Source organism: Myotis yumanensis, unplaced genomic scaffold, assembly GCF_028538775.1.
Source record: "Myotis yumanensis isolate MYYU_CA2020_CCGP unplaced genomic scaffold, mMyoYum1.0.hap1 SCAF_2, whole genome shotgun sequence".
NCBI classification, from domain to species: Eukaryota; Metazoa; Chordata; class Mammalia; order Chiroptera; family Vespertilionidae; genus Myotis; species Myotis yumanensis.
In genome coordinates this window covers 180,265,994-180,286,948 of record NW_027223753.1, presented here as the reverse complement: position 1 = coordinate 180,286,948, position 20,955 = coordinate 180,265,994, and the positions used below count along the sequence as shown (strand labels likewise).

At 39.9% G+C, this 20,955-nt stretch overlaps 1 long non-coding RNA gene across 1 annotated transcript in view; it reads left to right on the top strand.

The window, feature by feature from the left end:
* LOC139004089 (uncharacterized) overlaps window positions 1-20,955 on the top strand; it is a 637,181-nt gene that overhangs the window by 419,533 nt on the left and 196,693 nt on the right. The window contains exons 4-5 of the long non-coding RNA XR_011470331.1: window positions 145-204; window positions 6,112-6,237. This is a non-coding gene — a long non-coding RNA (uncharacterized lncRNA). The remainder of the gene's footprint in view (window positions 1-144; window positions 205-6,111; window positions 6,238-20,955) is intronic.

The following is a 20,955-nucleotide window of genomic DNA, read 5'->3' as shown; positions in this document are numbered from 1 at the left end:
CTGTGGTCCTCCTTTTGGTATAATTAATAAAATGCGAGTTCATATATTGTTTCCACCTGTAAGCTGTTTAGTAAACTAAGGGGATATGAACTCAGTCCTGGTTTATTTTCTTAGTATTAAAGATCTCCTTTGTTTATTACACAGTTTCCTTCTGAAGAACTACACCCTTGGGTGGCCATTAGAACCTGGATGCATTTAAACCAGGTAAATTCTTTGTTTTTCAGTTTCTCCATCTAGTCTATTATCTAATAGGTTGGACTAAAGGGTCTCCAAGGCCTATTTATTATTGGTTCTGTCATTATTTATGATCCTTTGATTTCAATTTGGTTTCCATCCAAACTGATAAGACCTTCTAAAAGTTCAAACCTGAAGGAGAATAGTGCATTTGTCTCAGTGTATCAGCTGTGGACCTGAGTGAGCTTCGGTGTGACAGAGCCTACTTATGTGCACACTATGCGCCCCATCTTTCCCAGACATTTGTCTCATTTGATTAGAGTGGTGGTTCTCAAAGGTGGTCCCTGGACTAGCACCATCAGCATCATCAGGGGACTTGTTGGCCATACAGATTCTCAGATCCTGCTCCCAACCCACTGAACCAGAAACTTTAGAAGGGAAACTCAACTTTCTGAGTGTTAGCAAGCCCTCTCCATGTTGCTGATGTCATTAAACTTTGAGGACGTTGCTTATGAGGTTCAAGTTGCAGGTTCAAACTCTGAAGTAGCTGCTGATTTAATGTATCTCCTGACCCTAACCTAACGCAAAACATTACTAATGACCTCCATTGTTCATCACAGAGATTGGGATACGCTGCTTGTCTGGATCAGTTCTACTGCAACTCAGATCTTGAGCTATTAATTTAGACTGAAAGTGTTTTCAATAAGCCTTCAAGGGCATCTATTGCTCTGATAACCAACTCCATACAAGTGAAATATTTCCTTTCATGTATCTTGAATGACAGCCTGTCTTTGATTAGATCTGTTTCCTTGCTATATTCTTTCACTCATTCTTGTTCCCTACCATCTCCACATCTTTACTCAACTGTTTTCTCTACTGCCTGCAGTAAATTTTGGATTTTCGAACAATTCAAATGATCAAAACTTGAACATAATTACCATTTCTGAGAAGCTGTTCCTTAGTCTCATCCCATGGGCATGCCTACATTAAAAAAAAAAATCTCTCTCTTGACTACTCTTAAATTTTATCACCTAGAACAGCATTCCTCAAATGGAGTTCTACAACCCAATCACCTAAGAGGTTTTAAAAAAATAAAACAGATTTTACGTGCCTTTCCCACTAACCTATTGAATCAGAATCTTTTGGGTGTAGGGTCTATGCCTTTAACTGGTTCTCGGGAGATCCATGTGCAGTTAGACGAGGTGTTTAGAAATCACGGAGCTAGGACAGGGTTGACAAACTCATTCTGTAAGGGGTCACATGGTAAATATTTTGGACTGGTGGGTTGTATGATCTCTCTTGCAATTACCGAATCATTTCAATTTCAATCTGAAGTTACAATTCAAAAGCAGCCATAGAGAATATCTAAACAAATGGGTATAATTGTGTTCCAATAAAACTTTATTTATAAAAACAGGGTCCAGGGGCCATAGTTTTCTGACCCTTGAATTAAATTATTATTTAATTTGATAAAAATGACCTACAATGTCTAAATGCTTACTCTGCACTCAGTAGGTGCTTTTGGAATGAACTAATAAATAAAGGAGCCCAAAGTAATGTAGTTGGTGGAACATCTTACATTTGAAATAGACAATTATCAGAAAGGTCTTGGCTAAAATCATGCTGACACATGGAAATTCTTGGTGGTTGGGGGAGAATGATAATTGGAAGCATGGAGTATACATCTGAATTCTAATTAAGTCAGCTCATTTCTTGGTTTTCCATCTACAAATTATATTCTACCTAATTGACTTCCTGACAAAGGGTTGGTTGAGGAGTAATTTGTTTAATGCTTTAAAATGCTACATAGATGCTAAGCGTTATTGCAGAAAGAGGTTTCTAAGCAAAAACCAAGAATAAGCAGCACTAAAACTGTGCTTTTTTATTCCTAAGCAAAACCTTTAGTTAAATGTCTCCTGGAAAGTGGCAGTTTGCCCCCAACTCAAATGTCACTCCCTCTCCCATTTTCTCAGGAAAACCTCAAGTACATTGTGTGGGTGATATTGAAAGACGTCAGGATCAAAGTGTATTTAAAGTTGCTAAGAGGAAGCAGATGTTCTCCTTAGCTGGGCAAAAGATGCTCAGAGTTTCCAGTGAAATATAAACTTCTCGAAGGCCCCATGGGATCATGCCTTAAAATGTCCCGCTTTTGTTTATGCCTCCCATATGCAAAACAGTGGTGAAATGTGTTGCTCTGGGAGAGACAAGGAAAGTTAATGAGCTAGAAACAATACGAAACTCAATACGAGGAAAAAAAAAATTGGAACGTAACTTACTCTTAAAAAATAAACTAGGACAAGATTAGAATAGTTATTTCCCTCAATTCTGATTTTTATATATATCTTTAAACCTCTATCTCTATTGCCAGAGGGAAGGGGGCTGGGTGAGAAGGGGGTCCTAATATATGGTGGGAAAAGATTTGACTTTTGATGGTGGGCACATGGTGTAATATACAGATCTTGCAACATAGAAATCATACCTGAAACCAGTATGTTCATGTTAGCCAATGTGATCCCAATAAATTTAATTAAAAAACAACTAACAAAAAGTCATCTATTTATGAATTAACCTGGTATTTGGCTGGATTAACAGTTTTTTAAAAAAATTCTCTCTGCTCTCATGGTTTTCCAAGCAGAAGTAAGTTAAGAATTTTTTTTATCATCTATAGATTGTAATTTTTCTTACTATAGCTAGTAACCAAGAAATAGTTACAATGGAAAGAGTAGTTAGCTGGTGGTTTATAAACTTAAATGAAATAAAGTATAAAACTAATGCTTTGAAGAGTGATGTGAATATAGACAATTATAATTTTCAGCCAGAAAACATAGAGATTGGTATTTCTCCCTAATCAGAGTGGCATGAAGTAGTAGACCCTATAGAGAAATGCTAACCAAATATATTTTGTGTATTTTTTAATTAAATAAAAAATTGAGAAGATGGTAAGTCTAGGGAACCCTGAGGGATTCTACAAGGTTCAAGACCAGCCTAAAGTTGAAAAGGGAAGCAGGGAGACAACTGGAATATTCATGGTTCCCGAATTACTGTAGAATGAGTCACCTGTGAAGGCCACAGTCTAGAGTGGTGAACTTGTTTTTTCTGTTTATTCTTTCTGGATAAATTAATGAGAGATTAATTGGTCAAACTTGAAATTCAACTATAATAACTATAGCTATTGAAGCACACAATCAATAAATTTTGTTTTTCATACATCTTGTCAGGTTTATTTAGGAATAGATTCTGGTGCTGTTATTGGGAACTAAAGCAAATAGAAAAGGGTTAGAAAAAGAGAGGACAGAACTTTTCTGGAAAGCAATAAGGATTGTAAGGAAAACTGGCTGGTCTTCATTTTGCAAGGCGGAGGGAGGAAAGTTTATTTAGGATATGCAGAATATTGATTATATCTAAGTAATACAAACTAATATCCTAAAAACCATGTATTAATCACTTTCTCATGTCCAGACTTGGCATAGAGAGAAAGTGCACAGTAATGATGCCTGCCCAGCACATATTAGGGTATGGAGCAGAATTAAAGGCTCGCCTTTGAAATTGTAGTGATGGTATGAGCTAGTCTTTCTGTTTCATCTCAAAGAATTGGGTGAATTACTCTACCTTGTCAAGGAAAGTATCATAGAGCCAAGGAATGTTGAGCTGGAGGGCAGCATCACTGTTCCATTTTTGTAGATGACAATATTGAGATTCAAAGAAGAGACTTTCTTCCTCTAACACCTTTAGTTGTTGTTTTAAACAAACATTTATATAGAGCTTTTCAAAGTTTACAGAGTGATTCTACTTTTATTGTTTTCATCTGATCCTTACAACAACCCTGCATTGTAAATACTGTTATGATAATAAATCCATTTTATAGATAAAAATTGGGGTCCACATAGATGAAGTGAAACATCATCCTTGCTTTCTCCCTCTCTTTGTCCCTTGTATCCACTTAATCAGTTAGTCCAGTGAAGACTCTTAAATATCACTTGAATCTTTTTATGTTTGAATATTCTTACCACCCCTGTTACAGACCAAACTGCTTTGCATTTCTCTCCTGATCATAGCAAAAGCTTATTATTGACCCACTAACTACCAGGGTTGACCATGACCCCAATCCTATCTCCAAATATTCTAAAACAAAGCTATGACTACATTACTGCTCAGTTGAAAACCTTCAATAAATCCCAGAGTGCATGTCTTCTGTGCATGGAGTAAAAGGCTCCTGTAGGTCCTCTCCCTCTGGATTTAGTCTCAGTACTTACCTCCTCTGACACATCCATAGGTTGTTTTACATTTTACAGTTCTCAGTAAGTCAACTGATAATGTGAGAGCAACTCATTGCAATGGAAATATCTCTTTCAACTTGAAGATTCTTCATTAATCCACTTGAAATTCTATTAGCTAGCATAGTGTCACATATTTGGCAGACATTCACCAAAGGTTTGCAGAATGGATGAATGATAGACAGATGGGTTCCTGTAGTTCCATTCAAAGCCAAAATTGTATTTTCTCATTCCTGATGGCAAGGGGCATGATTTACTTTCCTTAAAATTCTTGGTCAAATGGAGGTTTCCTATATATATCTATACTAATAATAGAGGAATATGAATATTGTCCAGGACACCATCACAGTAACAGTAACAGTAACAGCAGGCTGCGTGGGGCAACAAAGCTGGCAGGGGGTTTAGTGAGGGATGACCAAATGACTGAACAGCAGGCTGCATGGGGCAACCAGGCTGGCAGGGAGCAGTTGGGGGTGACCAGGCCAGCAGGGGGGGGGCAGTTGGGGGCAACCAGGCCAGCAGGGGGGGCAGTAAGGGGCAACCAGGCGGGGGGGGGGGCAGTTGGGGGCAACCAGGCCTGCAGAGGAGGTAGTTGGGGGCAACCAAGTCAGCAGGGGGGCAGTTAGGGGTGACCAGGCCAGCAGAGGGGTGTACTTGGAGGTGACCAGGCCAGCAGTGGGGGGCAGTTAGGGGTGACCAGGCTGGCGGGGGGCAGGGGCAGATGGGGGCGACCAGGCCAGGAGAGGGGGGCACTTGGGGGTAACCAGGCTGGCAGAGGGGGGTACTTGAGGGTGACCAGGCCAGCAGTGGGGGGCAGTTAGGGGTGACCAGGCTGGTGGGAGGGCAGTTGGGGGCAACCGAGGCAGCAGGGGTGGCAGTTAGGGGCGATCAGGCTGGCAGGCAGAGGCAATTAGGGGTGATCAGGCTGGCAGGAGGGGCAGTTAGGGGAGATCAGGCAGGCAGGCAGGCAGGCGAGCAGTTAGGAGCCAGCAGTCGGACATCCCCTGAGGGGTTCTGGATTGGAGAGGGTGCAGGCTGGGCTGAGGGCCCCCCCTTGCACGAATTTCGTACACTGGGCCTCTAGTGCAGTGATGGTGAACCTTTTGAGCTCAGCGTCAGCATTTTGAAAAACCCTAACTTAACTCTGGTGCCATGTCACATATATACATTTTTTGATATTTGCAACCATAGTAAAACAAAGATTTATATTTTTGAGATTTATTTTATATATTTAAATGCCATTTAACAAAGAAAAATCAACCAAAAAAATGAGTTCGCGTGTCACCTCTGACACGCGTGTCATAGGTTTGCCATCACTGCTCTAGTGTGTGTGTGTGTGTGTGTGTGTGTGTATGTATATATATATATATATATATATATATATATATATATATGTATACATATTTATTTTCTAAACTTCTTCTTCAATCTGTTTAAACTTTGTAGATATTGATTAGCTATCGCTTATAGGTAATATGTATGTCCCTCGGATAACTTGACTTTTTTAGGGTATTTAATGAATATACTATTAATTATTGAAATCCAGTATAAGTTGTGAAGCTTGCTTGAATAAGTAGTAGAAAGCTTTTTTCTGAGTTTGACAGGTGATACTTTTCTTTTCAAGCATGAAACATTTTAATGTATGTCTGTTGTTATATTGCAGATGAAGATTCTATTTCATCCATTATTTGAGGTGTGAAAAGAAGGACAACTTTATCATTAGCCTTCCATCTGCTCATGTAAACGTGGACATTTACCTTCAGCAGTGATGATGGAGTTCTGTTTTCTGGTGAGCATATTAATGATGTGTTTTTCTCCTTTAATCTTTTCAAGAGAGAGGTTTATCAGTTTCTTAATTGACCTCCAATGTGCTTGAAAATTAGGAGTAATAAACACATGCAAATTAATGCCTGTGTAGTATATTGAACAGAAAAACCTTTTGGGTGGAGCAGGTTTTTAGCTCACACACTGCCCATATCATTTGATTCATTTTTTTTTTTTGCATTAATTCTTTTTGTCAAAAGCATGAAAAATTTGCATTTGCATATTTTAGCAGTAGTTTATTCCCCTTGGTGATCTTATACCTTTGATTTCATTTACTTCAGCATTTGATTGGCATTGATACACCTCTAATAAGCATTTTATTTTCATCCGCCAAAATGTTGGTCAGCTATGCTAGGCTTGAATATTTCTCTTTAGATGGTACTTTCAAAACTAGTGGAGGTGAGAGTGACAGGAAAGAAGAGAAAGGATGGTAGCCTTGGAGGATTAACTTGGAGGGCATGGCATGGTCTAAACAGTTGAGTTGAATGTGGAGCACTGTTACAATCCCACTCATCAGCCTTGGCCTTCCTGATTCCTTAGGAGGATTCTCTTTGACTGGAATGGTAATGCAAAGGGTAGATGGTGACAAGTCTGGGTGTGGAGCTTAGAACTGGTGCAGATGGTGTGTTTTATGATGTAGCCTGAATGATTATAACAGAGTCCAAGTATCAAAAATGGTAGCCCCAGACAACCGGCAGATTGTCTCTGGCTCCCGAGATAAAACCATTAAGTTATGGAATACTTTGGGTGTATGCAAATACACTGTCCAGGTAAAGTGAAGACACGCGTTAAGGTGCTCTCCCATCCTCTGAACCTGGGCCTTATGTGGTGATCTCAGGCTTCATCTGCCGAAGGTTTCATTGATCTTGAAGGTTTTGGTTTGGAGGTGTGAAAACAGATTGTTGTCATAACTAAGGGGTGGGATCAAGAGCTTCATGGTCCGGATGGTTTTCCCTAATTTCATATTCATCTGTAGGATGAGAGCCACTCAGAGTGGGTGTCTTGTGTCCGTTTCTCACCCAACAGCAGCAATCCCATCATCGTGTCCTGTGACTGGGACAAGCTGGTCAAGGTGAGCTTGCAGCCAGGGTGTAGGGTCTTTGCCAGCTGGAATGTGTTCCCACTCTCTCCCAGATGGTCATGCACTCCAACTTGTCCCCCGGTTTACTTTTTTTCTTGCTAGTTGATCTAAAGGAGCCAATTGATGGGCCTAAGTCCCTTATGAGGCAACAGAGCATTTGTTACCTGTTTTAATCCTAATTGTTCACAAGTGGTCAAGACCTTTTTTTGGTTACTGATCAAATGAAAAATGACCACCAGATCCAGGAATGCTTTGAAACGAGCTTTAAAGGCCCTTTCTGTTTGGCTAGAGCTCTTCTGACTCTTGACAGCTCCAGAGCCAAGTTCTTCATCTATGACCACCACCACCCCAAATTTAGAAAAAAAAATGGTAGCTCCATTGTCTTGATGAGTATTAGAACAAATGGCACAAAAGTGACTACTAGTCCTTCTCATGTCATGCTAGTTCCTGAGCTAATTCTGACAGAGCAAAGAAGTATTGATTTTGTTATAGCCACCTGGACATTGTTATCTATCTGCCTAATTTTGCATTTCAGAATACAAATTTACTGTCTTGCTTCAAACCAAGCCATAACCATATTGTATTCTACAATATGCCATTGGTTCCAGATGTATATTGGGATCCTAATGTACTAGTATATACAGCCACAGGATAACTGCTGCTGCCTGGCTCTCTCACCATTGTGCCCTTCCAACAAATGCTGATGCCAATGCTCAAAGACTGGGTCTGTCCCTTTGAATATTATCTACCCCCCCCCTAGTGGTGCTTGTTGCTGCAGTTGAGTCAGGTACCCAGTCATTGCTCTTCCTAAGTAATGAGATGTCTCTGCCAGCTCCTTCTAGCCCTTCTCCTCCCATTTCCTGAACATCCATCATGACTCCTGCCCAAGTTAGTCTAAATTCTGAAGGTCCTAAAATCCTATTAATGTGCTTTGTTTGTCCATTGATTTGCAGAAGACAAATATGTGTCGAATGAATTTGTCCCCAGAGGGCAGAAAATATATTCTAGAAGCAAGGAAACCTTTGACAGCCTTAGGCAGGCAGGAATGAAGGTTTCAGGAGCCCATGAGCTTTCTAATTTTACTTTTAATGCACATGCTTTTCTCACCTGTCACAGGCTTGCTGCTATCAAAAGCCTTGTTGTTATATGTCAGAGCTTTAAAAACTCAAGGTTAGCAGCAGGAGTAGATTCACAGTCCAGAGAGGTAAATTTAGCTCAGGCCCGTGGGATGTGAGAAAGAGGTAGGGCATAAAGTGTCATAGGCGGTCTGCAAAGCCCATCTGAAGAGGTATAGAGGTGGTCTGCGAAGCAGTGACTGATGTCTGAGTATAATGGGCCCTGTGAATGACACTAGAGTAGGAGGGACACCAGGCAACTGGACTGTGGTGTTGAGTGGCATTCTGAGTAGAACAATTTCTGAGATGGGTTCAGGATATACTTTGATTTAGATTCCTGGGAAAGAATTAAGCGCATCACTGAATGATATAAGTGACTTGAAAGTTTGAGGAGAAAACTAAAGATCAGGGAATAATGCCTTTGATTATTGACAGTTGCCTTAGGTTGCATTTTTCATTTTGTGCTTAACTTTGCCATCGAATTCTTGTACAGATTTCACAGATGGAATGAAGAAACATAAGTTATTTTTTTCTAGTTCAGGTTTCCTAAAAGTGAATTCCAAGAATTACCTGCATCAGTATGCCTTGGGGTTTTTGCAAAAATGCAAATTTCTGTGTCCCACCTGAGACCTACTAAATGGGAATATAGAGGATGCGTCTGTGCAACTGTCCTAGTCTTGTGCACTCTGAAATTTGAGAATCAATTGTGAGGACCATTTAGTTTTGTTCCACCAGGACAAGCTTCTGAAAACCATATATTTATCTATCTCTATCTCTATCTCTATCTCTATCTCTATCTCTATCTCTATCTCTATCTATCTCTATCTCATCTATATCTATATCTATTATATAAAATGGGTTCTGTTCAGAACAACAAAGAAAACAATGACAGTTTTAAAACATAAAACATTTTGGGGTGTGGGGAAATGCTTTTACTCTATGAATATACTTTTGGCCTTCAGGGTTAGAAGAAGGGTAACCCCTAAGTCTACTGTGGGGGAAGGGAATGAACAGACAGGTAGGCAGGGTGGATGACAGGAGACGATCCATTGGGAGAATCCTGGGCAAACAAGGAGGCTCAGGAATTGGAGAGATAACTAAACTGGTATTTATCCTTTGGGTTTTATTGTGAGGGCTTACAAGTGATGAACCTCAAAACAACTTGCCAAGATTAAATTTATAACTAGCTGTCTCAGGATTATTTGAAGGTTGTATGGAACTACTTCTATCAGAAATTACTGTATATGAATTTACTCATTGAGGAATTCAAATTCATTAAAATTTGAAGCTTACGAAGAGAATGGAACACATAGGTGGAATCCTGAAAATAGGGTTATGGACCCATTGGATGGCAGAGAAAGTCTCACGAGGCTGAGGAGTGATTTTCTAGATATGCATGGCATGATATGGTAGACACTAGCTATCAGTTGCAATTTAAACTATTTTAACTAATAGCATTAAAAATCTGGTTCATTAGTCACACTAGCACATTTAAAGTGCTCAACAGTGATGCGTGTCTATCACATTGGGTAGTGCAGATATAAAACCTTTCCATCACTGCAGAAAAGTCAATAGGACAGCACTCACTAGAAGAACTATCTTTGGTGGGGATGGAAAACAGAAATGTTTTTATCTGTTGAAAGACACTGTCCAGTGCAGGGTGGGGAATGCAGAATGGGGAAACAACGGCAGCCTCAGGGTTGAATGGATGTCTAATCATGTAAAATTTAAGCATCTCTCCGGTGCCATTCCAGAGGATGTCTGGGCTGGTTCCCAAGGAGAGTTCCTGAGGGGTCCTTATTCTCCTGAGTATCTGCTTTCTTATTCAGAGGGGTTGTATAGGGGAATAAATGGACATAGTGGCCCACCAGGGAATGTGCCTGCGGTATAACAGGTGGCTTGTCCTATCAAGTTACTTAACCAGGAACTGGACCTTCATATTTTGGATAGAAAAGCTAAGTCCCTATGGAGGTCTTTGTAAATGCTTAACTCTTCAAAAAATGCAGATTTGGGAAGGACAGTAAGGAAGCCAGGTACTTCCTTCATTCAAGCAACCCAAACAGAGGATCCAGGTCCTAAGACTGAGTTTGGCTTAGTAAACCAGACCCACCTGTCCAAGAGAAGAGGGTCCCAGGGCAGCGGAAACAGCCAGAATTCTCCCCAGTGACTGTATGTGGAAAGAAGAGTGGAAGAAATACAAGAGCATAAGCCAGATGTTTTTAGAAGAAATAGCTCTCTTTGTTTTTGTTCAGTCTCCTTTCTTGGCAGGATTGCAATATGAGCACATCTGGAAGGGGTTGAGCTGGGGGAGGGGCATAGCACCAGAGTCAAAGCCAGCCTTTCCCCAGCTCCCTAAGGCTTGTTGTCTCATTCAGTATGAGTTCTTTCCCTGGAGGCTCTTCATTTCCTGAAGCAAACAGTCTCCTGGCAGCCCCACCCTACCAGGCAGCCAGACACAACTAAATATCAGTAGCAAACAACACAGCTGGGACTCCTGCTAGGATAAGATTCATTGGCAGCCCATCATGTGCCAGGAACTTTCAGGGATGTTATTTAGTTGATTTCTCATAATGAACCTATGAGAGAGAAATTGTACTCTCTGTTCTACAAAGGACCAAACTGAGATTCTGAGAAGTTAAATAACTTGCTTGAGGTCCCTAAACTGCACTCAGGAATAGGGAATTGACCCCACTATATTTGATGTTAAAGCCCACTTACATTTCTGCTACTAAACTGCAGCCTAACAGTCCTTGAAATTGAAGGCCTTATTATTTCCATGGTAGGATTTTGTGCTTGTAGGAAGGAGGGATGATGAGAGGCAAGATATGATGGTTAATATTACCATCATATTACCATCAATTTGACTGGGCCATAGGGAGCCCAGATAGTTGGTCACTACTATTCTGAGTATTACTGCTAAGGTGTTTTTGGATTAGATTCACATTTTAATCAGTAGAAAAAAGCAGCCTGTCCTCCATAAGGAGGTGGGCCTGATCCAATCAGTTGAAGGTTTGAACAGAAAGAAAGGACTGGTTGGTCTCCCTGAATAAGAGAAAATTCCATAGCAGACTGCCTTCAGACTTCACCTGTAACATCGGCTCTCCTGCCTCTCTAGGCTGCAGATTTGGACTTGTCATGTCTTTATCATGTGAGCCAATTCTTTATAATAAATCTCTTTGTATATAAATATGTGTATCCTATTGGTACGGTTTCTCGGGAGAACCTTTATACACAAGGGACGGAGGGAGAGTGATGCTCCTCCACACTGAGCAAGATCCAGGAGGCTGGGTCTTGGCAGGCACCTCTGTCTTAGTTTTAGTGGTTATTAATACTCCTCAAAGTGCTTAAAATTAAAATTAGACTTTTAGAAATTACAATTTAGAAATTAAAAGAAATGACAAGGAATAATTTTAAATGTTAACCAAGCATGAATCTCTTTTGCTTATTCTATATTCCCATATAGAATATTAAAAATTTTACGAGGATGACCTAGATATATACAGATAAAATTCACAATGATCCTACTTTTATACACATGATCTTATTTTGTGTGTATAAAAGTTCAGTACAAATTCAACAGACTAGAGAGCCAGTGGAGCAGATGTGGAGAAAATCATCCAATTTACCCTTGGGTCAATATAATACCAAATAGGAACCAGGCCTCTGGTGACAGCTGTAGGCAAAGCTCTCACAGTGATGCCTTTCCTGGTAGTTTGCTTCTGCTCGCAAATTTGTCTGGGGTCATTGTAGAAGGTCACTGACATCTTTCTGTCTCTTTGTGGGTTACCTGTAAGGGATGCTACAATAATCTGCTTTTGGCCACTCTTCATGCTCCAATGCTCAGGTGAATCTCCTGGAAAATATTGGGAGAAAACCTAAAGTTATACAACTATAACATCTAGTTGACATGAGCTGATGAGATCTGCAGCAGAGGAAAACGTTGGTATCAAAACTCAGTAGAAATTGGTAGGTTTATATGAGCTTTGCAATGTGGCTTGTAAGCTTTGGAAACACAAATTCTAAGCATTTTTCAATAATGAAAGCCAATGAACCTGACAACTCAAAGCACTCTGAGTAATTTTTAATGTCATTTTTTTCTTCCTAAATCTTTTTTTTTTCTTGTTAATATATTTTTATTGATTTCAGAGAGGGAGAGAGAGAGAGCTAGAAACATCAATGATGAGAAAGAATCATTGATCGGCTGCCTCATGCATGCCCCGCACTGGAGATTGAGCCTGCAACCTGGGCATGTGTCCTGACTGGGAATCGAACCGTGACCTCCTGGTTCATAGGTCAATGCTCACCCACTGAGTCACGCTGGCCAAGCTTCTTCCTAAATCTTGAAGTTTCAAGTTAGTACAGCAATTTAGTCACTAGTCTTACAGTATGTGCATGTTGAATTCTGTCCTCCTTGCTCTTCTGTTTCTTCTGTGTGTGTGTGTGTGTGTGTGTGTGTGTGTGTGTGTGAGAGAGAGAGAGAGAGAGAGAGAGAGAGAGAGAGAGAGAGAAAGTGGTTTTTCCAGGTCACTCTCATTATACCAACTATTCTCTAGTCATTTGGATGCATAGGTTAGATTTAGATAGAGTATACAAGCAGTGGCTCAGTTAAATTAAGTCCCTTAATCATTTCTAGCTAACCAATGAGGATTTAAGTTAGCTTTATAAAACAACAACACCACAGATGGGAGCTATTAAAGATTTTGAAGAGGAATAGAAAAAAGAAATAATTGCAGATATATCAGTTTGGCTGAATACCCTCCCCTCCACCTTCAGAAATTTTGTTATAAATGGTACTGATGATCTGTATTTTAAAAGCAATTCTTGTCAAACTAGAGTGCATTTTCAAATGCAATGAACTAATGCATACTTTTAGAACACAATCCTTATATTAAGTCAGAAGAGTTTATATAAAGACCTAGATTGTATATATGAATGAGAGACATCTTTGATGCAAACTTCTTCATCAAGCCCCACACTCAATTCATCAACAAGCTCTGTTGTTTCTATTCTCATGACTATAACCACGTAGTCCAATTACAACATCTTTCCAACTGTGCAATAGCCTCCTGACATGTGGCTTGGCTTCCATTCTACTCATCTTCAATCAATTGTCTGCATGGTAGCGTGAGTGATTGTTCAGAAATATGAATTGGATTACACTCCAATCTACTTCTCCATCCCCAGTCTAAGTAACACCTTCTCTGGTCCTACCCCTCCTTCCTAATCACCCTCCAGCCTTCTTCACCCCCAGGCCTTTAAGTGTGATTCCTGCTACCACAATGCACCCCGTAAAACATGTTCTTGCTCTCTCTGAGTGATGGGTGCGCTCCTTCTTATCTTTCAGATTTTAGCTTAGATGTAATTTCCTTGGAGAAGTCTTCTCTGATTATTCAACCTAAAATAGGTCCCCAGCTAGTCTCCATCACATGCCACGTTTGTTTCCTTGATAGCACTCAGCACACTTTGCACTTATTCAATGAAATTGTTTAAGCACTTGCTTGTCTGCGTTTGTATACTCTAAGTTCCTGACAGCAGGACCATGCTGCCTTGGTGCCTGGGATATGTTGGTACCCAATCCACATTTGTTGAATGAAAAATTTACAACACAGATAAATGAAGAAGCAATTAATTGTTTTAAATAAGAAACTTACTAAAGGTTTTCTTTATGTGATAACCATACTTTGGGTCACTTAGCATACTTTATCCACATAAATATAATTTATGTGAAAAATTTTAAGTCTATCTGTGATATAAGTGCACTAAAATTATTTTGAATTGTTGAATTCTGACTTTTCTTTGTTTGAAATACTTACATAATTAGCATATAAGGAAAAAACATAAAAGGTATTGTAATATATAAAAGGAGAAAATATATCTCTATGTAACTATTGTTTATCATCTATCTATCCATCCATCCATCCACCTATCTATCAGTCTATCTTCCTACCTATCACATTGTATCTTATTTACATACAGACATACTTTCTTTTATACAGGTATTTATGAAAGTTTCTTGAGCACTGAAATTTTTTAAATCAAATTACACTTCTTATAGTTTGTACTGTTTTATAGATACTTTATCTTAATTTCTGATCGATTTTTTTTGTGTGACTTTTAGTTACTATTGTTTATCCCAATCTAGTCTATAAATATTGTATATTTAAATGCACTAAAGGAAATGCTACTTAAAACAACTCAGAGAGGATTACTTTGCAAGTAAAAAGTTATTAGGCAATGAGAACTATGTCCACATCTTGCATCTGTTGACATTTAGTATTTTACATTTTCTTGTACTGTCTTGTGTTACCTGAGGGCAGATCATACCCAGCTCCCCTGTCTTTGTTGGATTTTACAACACAGATAAAAAATGTAGGTGGGGATGGAATAATGAATAAAATGATTTTGAGGGCTGTGTTCTCTGTTCTTCAAACTTAAAAAAGAAAACCTAGCTCTTGTGTATGCTTAAATCCTCAACTTGGGGATTTGTTTGAAGTCTAACTCCCAATCCAGTCTCAGGATGCTCTGGCTTCTGTTGTGGCTGTTGAACTGGCACAGTTTCTGTATGCTTTACCAATGTCTCCCTTGGGGTCTGAACTGGAAGCCTCATGGATTTAGAGGTAGATGAATGCTGGCATTTGGGGTATTACAGATGGAACACTGAAGAACTTTATTTGAAGTAAGTCCAATGCATGTATTTCATTTGTCTTCTTTTCTGTATGGTAAAAAGGAAAACAAAATATTTTGCAACTTTTGTATAAATTAAATTATAGAAATTATATGATCAAGAGCTTAAGGGTTTAGGCTCATACATTTGCATTAATAGATTTCTCATAACAACTAAATTGTTTTTTTATTCTTTTGGCTAAAATGGTTCAATGTTTTCCCCCAAATCTTTTACTCAGCAAATAGGGTATCAGCTAATTGTGTTTCTTCACAAGTTTGGCTGAGCTATTCAAATGAGCCATAGGCCTACTGATTTTATTAGCCTAAGCATTCAAATCTGATTAATATTTGGACAGTGTTTAGTTAGCAGTGAGAAAAGACGTTTGTAAAATTAGCCCTGTCATATTTCAGAAAGCAGTTTAAAAATCTGAAGTAGAATAATCTCCAAGCTGTCTTCATAGAGCAACTAGAGAATTAGCTGAATTTAAAATATACCATAAGTCAATTAGGAAAGAGCTGTTGAAATATGTGCACGTGATGTAGTTTTGTAGAAAAAAACCCCAGAGCCCTTGAAATCAGGAGGCAAGGATTCAGATGCTGGCTCCACTGTCCTCACTAGCTGTTCAACCTCCGGAACATTCTCTAACTTCTCAATTGTAAAAGGAAGATAGTTATGCCCACCTCACCAACTAATTATAGAGAAATGAGGTACTTATTTGATGGTGCCTAACAAAGCAAATTGCGTGCTAGAAAGGAGGGAATGAAAAGGAAGCAAAGGGATGGAGAAGTGCAGCCAGAGAGACCTTTTTATTCAGAGGGTGGGCGGAACTCTGGTGGGCAGTTCAGGTCCTTCTCTCTATCAACCCTCCCTCCCCCCACTTCAAATTCCCCTAAAATGCTTTTTCAGCTCCAGGCTGCTCCAGATCTTTTTTGTTTTTCTTTTTTTCCTCCTAGGCCCAATTCCCTTTCAGTCACTTGTACTTTTCTCTTTGCTGCCTTTTCTAGTAGAAAGTCAGTGGGTCCTTTCACTTCTCTAGTTCTTGGGTGTGTTCAGACTCAAATCCGAATAACAAAGGCCCTGAGCAGGGAGGGCAAATAGAGCTTCCCAGTGGCTTTCATGGGGAAGGGGGGGGGGGGGGGGGGTGAATCCTTCAGGGACAGGGGGACATGATTTGCTTCCTTACTTTCCTTGTCTTCCTGCTTTTAAACAAAATTCAGACCAGAACAATGTGATTTACTTCACTCTTCATAAGTGGGTAATTGAGAGGGTTGAGGCTCCTGCTGAGCAAGAGAAACATGAGAGCCACAAATGAAAATGGTATGTGCATTTGTAAATTTCCTAGTAACCATGTGCAAATAAAAAGTAAAGAGAGACAGGTAAAATTAACTCTAATAACATATTGTATTTAACCCAGTATATCCAAAATATTTATCTTTTCTGAAAGGGCGAGGGCTAGGCCCTCCACCTTGCCCCAGGGTAAAGGCTATGCCCTCCATCTTGCCCCAGGGTAAGGGCTACGTCCTCCATCTTACCTTGGCCACATGCTTGGCAAGGAGCTTCTTCCCGGAAGTCTAAGACTCTGCTAGCCACACCCAGGAACAAGACATCGACTTGCGCCTGGCCAATCGGCAGAGCACAGTCCTTTCTCCTCCCCTTACTCCAACCCCCCCTTTAAAACCCGTCTCTCGGCGGGGTTCTCTCTCTTGGCCACTTGGCTAGCCGATGTGTCAGTGAGTCTGGTGGACGGGGAGCTCAAGCTAGCTTGAAATACAGACTCTTATGCTTTTGCATTGGACTGCTGGCTCCCTGTTGGTTTCTTGGGGATCCTGAAATCTGGGCATAACACTTTCATTGTGTATGTAATCAATACTATACATTATTGAGATCATTTATCTTTTTGGCTCATCTCAGTTTGGACTAGCCACATTCCAAGTGCTTCATAGCCACATGTCCGTAGTGGCTACTGTATTGCTGAAATAAATTCTCTCTCAAAGCTGTGGAAGAATTTTAGAAATTAGCTAAATCATTGATTCCAAATTCTTCACATCAGGAAACTGGAACCCAGACAGAGCCACTGGAGAGCATGGAAAAATTCCTCAAGTTTTAAAACAACCAATTTTGACAGGATTATGTGACATGGGTGGGGGGTGGGGCTGTAATGCACTGGGCCTATTAATACTATAGGAAACACATTTATGGAAAAAGAAACCCGGAAGTCTGGTTTGTCATGAAAAATAAAAACTTTGTAAAAATCTTTTAGTATTTCATCTTTAAATTAATTATAACGATGCTTGCCATGCATAGCACTGTGCCTGACCCATAAAATCTCCCCAAAACATTTGCTAAATCAATTTAAGCATTTAATAAATAGAATAGAAAATTAAAACTGGAAGAAACGTTGAGAATCATTTCATCTAAACTTACGTAAGGTAATGATGGTAAAATGCTGGATTACCCAACATATTTTAATACTTTCTCCTCCATTTAAATATTTCAGATGAGAAGAGAAGTGACTTGCCTGAGGTCACACAGCTGCTAATCTGTAAATTCCAAGTCTCTGTGTACTGCCTAGTGATTTTTTAAAACATGATTTTAACTCCTCCGATTAGACAAAATTGAACTTATAACTAAGCCCTATCTTGTGAATGGAGGGAGTTTGGAACCCTGAAATATGACATCTAAATTCGGAATTTGGGAAAGCACTTACTGAAACGAAGAGAATGATCTATTTCTTGAGAGTGCTGTTAGAGAGCTGTGGGTACTCAATTATTTTGGATTTGTGTTAGTGCTCCGGTATTTTTAGGACTTGCCCATAAACACCTCCCTTGAGGAACATAAAGCACTTGGCATTCTGAGGTCCCTCAGGCTATCTCAGCAAACACAGTTGACAACTTGACAAGACATCTGGAGTATGTGTCCGAGAGAGCCCAGGTGCTTGTTCAAGATTCTCTTGCTTTTTAACTCTTCATTTTGCCTAGATCTTCCCCTCTTTCCTGAGCCTGAACACCTTCCTAGCACTGAAGGTGGACAGTTGTCAGGATGGAGCTATTTGTGCCCAAAACACTGCTGGGCCTCAGACTGCAAGTTGCTCAGTACCGACCCTGAGTTCCAGATGTCTGCGGGTTTGTTTGTATAAGTAAGGGCTGTGGAGTGAGTGGCATACCTGCTGAGAAATTCGATGGAATCAAGACACCCTATAACATGGTCTGTCCTCAGAAAAAAAAGAACAAGATGTGTCCTGGCCAGTTTGGCTCAGGGGATAGAGCATCAGCCTGTGGACTGAAGGGTCCCAGGTTTAATTCCGGTCAAGGGCACATGCCAGGGTTGTGGGCTTGATCCCCAATGGGGGGTGTGCAGGAGGCAGCGGATCAATGGTTCTTTCTCATCATTGATGTTTCTATCTCTCTCTCCCTCTTCCTTCCTCTCTGAAATAATAATAATAATAATAATAGTAATAATAATAATAATGATAATAGAACAGGATGAAAAATCCTGGTTATATAACAAGATATGGATTTTTCCTTCCCAGACAGATTGTTAAATAGGCTTTACTTGTTCAGTGGGGTCTGGTAATGAAAGTTGACAGGATATTAAGGTTATTTCAGGTTCTACTGTCTCCCAGGGTCATATAAGCCTTCTGTTATGCATGTTAATCCATCTCGGCATTCCTGCCAGGAACTGCCTAAGTAGGGCAATCGGTTTAGTACGCACCCTCCCCTTTTACAGTTTAGTTGAGAGGCAAAACCTACCAATTAACAGAATATGCATTGAAAGTCAAGTGATGCTTTTCTCTTCTAAAGACATAGCACCAAAATTTGTGATTAATAAATGATGAGTCCAACTGCCATTTCCTCAGAAATGCAAAGCCAAAAGAAGAAAGCAATACCTCCCTCCTCTCCCCACTCCTTTGTGGTGTGTGCACGCTCATGTGTGTATCTGTGCAGGTCTATGAAACTACATACGGTATATGGTGCATTTAGCACCATAGGCTGAAAATACTGGTTGGCTCCTTGCCAAGCCCCAATTATATTCTGTCTTTCCCCTCTCTAGGCATACAGCTTCCTTGTCTGCAAACTCCCCACCAACACTCCAATTAGCTATGGGAAGGGAACAACACCACAAAGAAAACACCAGGGATGTAATTTGATCTTGGTGAAGAAGAGATTGCAGAAGTGTGATTCTGGACCTGATTTATTAGTCATTTCAGCATGTCCCCTGGATCATGCCTTGAAGGAGATTAGAACAACCTGTTTTGGTGGTGGTTGTTATTGCAACTTTAAGCTGATTTTTTTTTTTGGTACACATGATGACACTAGTGGCAAAAGCAAGGCCATCAGAATTCAGCTGACTGGGTTAGAATCCCAGCCTTGCCATTTACTAAATGTGTGACCACAGGAAGTTACTGATCCTCTCCAATCCCCAATTTGCTCATGGTGTAAACTGGGAATAATTGTATCTTAGGGTACTTACAAAGATTAAATGAGATAGTGCACAGTGTTTGGTCCTGCAATTGGTGATTTATTGATGGTCACTCTGGTAACAAAGAAAATAAACAAGACTTCAAGATTAGCTCCAGGGAACTGCTGCCACTTTTCGTCTGCTTCTCGTGGCTTGGTGACATTACACCAGAGTAAGGATGCTATGGGCCCAAACCCAAGTGGTCAGCACAGAAGAAAAAAACCTCTTTCTACTCAATTTATCTTTGAGCAAAGCTATAAAAGCAAGTTCCATTCTCTTCTCTTTTGATAAAAGCAAAATGTATCCCCTCTAAGTGGCTATTAGAGGGCCAATCTCTGTACAGCCTATTCTATATAATAGGTACTCAAAACTCATTCACTCTATAATGGCTTAATATTTTCTGTACAGGGACTAGTGGTGGTATAGGCTCCTAATAAACCCTTACATCAACTCCCGAAGCTCTGAATCTTTGAAGCAGATGTTTTCCTAACATCCTGTAAATACTCCAATCATCTCAAACTGCTGGGATTTCACCTTTGTACCGTTTTTAGAATATGTGCCCATTGAGTAATGGGCTTGTCTAATGTGTTTGACATTTATTGGTGCTCACAGTGTAGCAAGGTTGGGAGATGTAGCAGAGCACATTCTAAATAAATCAACAGGAGAAAGCAAACTAAATCGTAGGGGGAAATTACAGTGTCCAAATCATTTATACACTAGTGATTACCATTTCACCTGGGTCCAGCTGATGTCACTGGAGAGTCTCTGAAGCCCTAGGACTCATTTATCAACCCTACTAAACCTGCTCATCCCTGGTTCCACACTGAAATTGACCAGCGTGGTGGAGACTTACATGGTCTTGGACAGGAAGATTAATTAATGATCAGAAGGAACATGTGGAGAAGAAAATGAACTGGATTTGGAGGGGTCTGGTACCATATCTGTTATTAGCTAATGGGGTGACCTTAGGGGAGTTACTTTACATCTCTGGGTTTTAGTTTCCTTAAGAATATGTGTGTATATCTATGTGTGTATGTGTGTGTGTGTTTCTGGAAATGTGTTTGTGATTGATTGGTTGTGATGTTCATAATTTTGAAAGGATCAGAATTCCTGTTTCAAATGACATCTAATTTAGAAAACTGGTAAAAGTGAAATTATCCATTTGGGGAAAGGCACCCACAGCAGGGAAGACTTCCACTCTTATCCTGTGGCAGCTCTGAATAGACTTGCCTGGATACCTAGAGTTCTCTGAACTGTGTGTGATTACGTGATCTGTAGGGTTTCACCAACTCTCATTTTATTATTTGCATCTGTGGAAAATTTCATACCAAAGATAAAACATTGAACCTATGCAAATACTTTATT